This window comes from Vigna unguiculata, chromosome 6 (genome assembly GCF_004118075.2).
Source record: "Vigna unguiculata cultivar IT97K-499-35 chromosome 6, ASM411807v1, whole genome shotgun sequence".
Taxonomy (NCBI): domain Eukaryota; kingdom Viridiplantae; phylum Streptophyta; class Magnoliopsida; order Fabales; family Fabaceae; genus Vigna; species Vigna unguiculata.
In genome coordinates, this window is record NC_040284.1 from 33,607,929 (window position 1) to 33,611,286 (window position 3,358).

A 3,358-nucleotide genomic window follows, 5' to 3' on the forward strand; every position below is an offset into this window, starting at 1 on the left:
GTATTTCTTTTATTATTTTATATTTATAAAACAAATTCAAAATGAGTGTAAATGTAATGTGCCTTATTTTAAGCGAAGGAACCAAAAAAAAAAAAGATATAGTCGACAATGATGAGGCATGAGAAACATGAATACGCGTGAGGTAACGAGTAGATGAATGGTATCTTTTTGAATGGTATATTTTGTTCATGAAAACTACTTTAGGGAGAAAAAAAACTTTAATTGTATTTTTTTTATAACGAGTGTTTTTGTTTTAAATACAAATACATAAAAGATATTTATTTGTGTTATTAATGAAAAAAGGAAATGTTTTAACTAAACTACATAGAAGTAGATGAATTCGAGTCTCAAGCAGGGATGTCAACGGAGCAGGTACGAGTAGTAACTTCTTCGTACCTTACCTTCTGGATATTTACCCTACCTATTGGATAAATATTCATCTCGTACTTGTATTCATATCTGTCGGGTATCTGTTATGCACGTATGCGCCTATTTTTTTCATATTCACGAGTACTCGCGAGTATTTACAAAATTATTTAAAAAACAAATATGTAATCATAAATTGAAATAAAATAAAATAAAATAAAATACATGACTTTCATGAATTTTAAATAAAGTTCAAGTTCATATAAGTCTAAATAATTATTAAAATAAATATAAAATGACATTTAACACAATGGAAATTCTTTAATTTAATAAGTTCACTTCCTCAAATTGATTCCTGAAAAATAAATAAAATAAACAAATAATAAATTTCAACTGGGTGTACGTGGAAGAAGACAACATACCAAAAAAATGAAGATAAAAGACAAGACAAGATATGTAGCTTAGAAAAAATTAGGTCATAATGTTTTTTACTAATATATATATATATATATATATATATATATATATATATATATATATAAGGGTAAATTTGTGAATTGAAGTTTAACGGATACGGGTATTCACAGGTACGGATACAAACTTTCATCTCGCACGGCTCCTAAGTGATAAAAGAAAGAGGATAAGTTCTTCTTTCTTTTTTGATTACTTTCCTCGCGTATGTATAAGACCGAATCCTTTTTATTTTGAATTTTCAAAAGGATTACTAATCCTTAACTTTTCGAGGAATCCTTCATCAATGGTTGTGAATGATCTATTTTTCTCAATCTTTATGACTTGTTTCTACGGAACTGAGATCAAAAACATTAAGAATAAGAAATAGAACCGTCTGATTTGATTCGTTCTCAATAGCCACGAGATGATCATCTTAGGGTGATCCTTTTGTTGACGGATACTCCTATTACACCCGTAGTCTCTGAAGGATGAGAACCAACTATGTAGCATCTACATCGAGAATTCAAGTATTGTATACGTCATTAGTTCAATCCTTTGTAGGAACTACCCGTAATAACAAATTTGCAAAATGAATCTGTTTATCATAAAGGGATTCGTTGTTCCTGACTCTGCTTCACCTTAATTGTTATTTGAACAAGTAAAATTATGTCTTGGTCGGAGTGGGAATAGCATTTCTCTTCGGCATGTCCATTTTTAATTAACATGTGGATATCAAAATACTCGTACCCGCAAGTAACGGGTATCCATTTTTAATAAAAAAAAATTGGCATCCCTAATCTCGAGTATTCTTTTCATAAGTCTATCTAAAACAATCTTTTATTTTACATGAGTTTTAGAATAATATATTATTTTCTAGTCGTTCTTTAAATCTTTATGTTTTCAAAGCATAAAAACTGGTGTCAATTTTGAAGCAAAAGGTGTAGCTGGGTTTTACTTAATGTATCATTATATATAGAAATAGTTAAACATTGACATATCTGTCTGGGTGGTGTAGTTGGTTATCACGCTAGTCTCACACACTAGAGGTCCCCGGTTCGAACCCGGGCTCAGACAAACATTTTTCAATTTTTTTTAAGAACCCTATATTCTGAAATCCTCTATGGTTGGATTGGTTAAATTTGTATCATACAAAAACGTTGTTAAGTTGTGCCGATGAAAAGTTTTTCTGTCTACATTGGGATGATCGTTCTTATATGAAAGTGAGAAAAACAAATTTAGATTATACAATCGTCAATGGCTTTAAATTTTGATGTCACGTGTGGTCCCTTGAGAAAAAAAGTCATAACATCTAAGGCTTCTCACCTAATGTTGATATCTTTATTTCACTTGAAAATTATAAAAGATAACGGTTATAAGTCGTTTAAGTATATATAAGTAATGCTTAAACATTTCTTAGAAGTGTGTTACAATATTACCTATTACTACAAATTCCAAACACAAAAACAATTTTTCGTACATAGATTTATTTACAGTATAAGAAACTTAAATTTGAGAAAAAGAGTATCAAGAAGATGTTAATTAGTTCAAACAATATATATATATATATATATATATATATATATATATATATATATATATATATTGATGAAGATTAGTTTACTAATATCTATATAAGTAAAAACATTAAACAGATGGAATTGGAATTATAGTTTGAAATCAGCAAAACATTAAAAAGTCAGGAAGAATTGGAATTAATTTTATGGAAAAATGAAAAAATAAATGATGACTTCTATTTTAGAAAAGGATAATAATATTTTAACCCACATTTTTTTACTCACTATTTCAATTTTTATCACATCATATCACTAAAAAAACATAATAAATAATTTAATAGTGATTGAAATAATAAATTAAAAGTGAGTCAAAAAAATATAAATTAAAATATTATTATCTTATAGGAAAAAAGAATATCATGTTTCTTACTTACATCTTTCTCGTGCATTATTAATCTTACTTACACTTACATATTTTTTTATCGACAAGGTAGAACAAAGATAATGCAATAAATTTGAATTTCAATCGTTACAAAATAAAAATATAAAAAAAATTGAATCCAAGCATTAATTTCTGAAAAAGCAACAATTGAATTTGGTGATGAAGAGTTGGAAGATTTTGACGAAAGGCAAAAGTAGTTGGGTCTATAATTCAGTCTTGTTCTTGGCTCATAATGGTGCCATGAAATGCAACTCCCAAATACCTTCACAAACAGGAAACATGGACCCTACAACTATCTTCAAACCTATGTAATCCACCTAAATTCTGCTCTCTCATAAATTCATAGGAAAATTATATTTTAATTTATATTTTTTGACTCATTTTTAATATAGTACTTCAATCATCATTAGATCATTCTTTTTTACTCTTTTAGTGATGTGATGTGATGATCTAATGATAGTCGAAGTTGTGAATTAAAAATAAGTCAAAAAAGTGGATTAAAGTATCATTGTCCAAATCCATCATGTATTTCTTTTTATTTATCTTATATTAATCTTATCTTTCGTCGACATGAGATTACCAA

The 3,358-nt window shown here is 27.7% G+C and overlaps 1 non-coding gene across 1 annotated transcript; it reads left to right on the forward strand.

Annotated features, from left to right (window-relative positions):
- Window positions 1-1,819: 1,819 nt before the first annotated feature.
- Window positions 1,820-1,893, forward strand: TRNAV-CAC. The gene has a single exon. It is a non-coding gene; the product is annotated as a tRNA-Val (tRNA).
- Window positions 1,894-3,358: the final 1,465 nt, after the last annotated feature.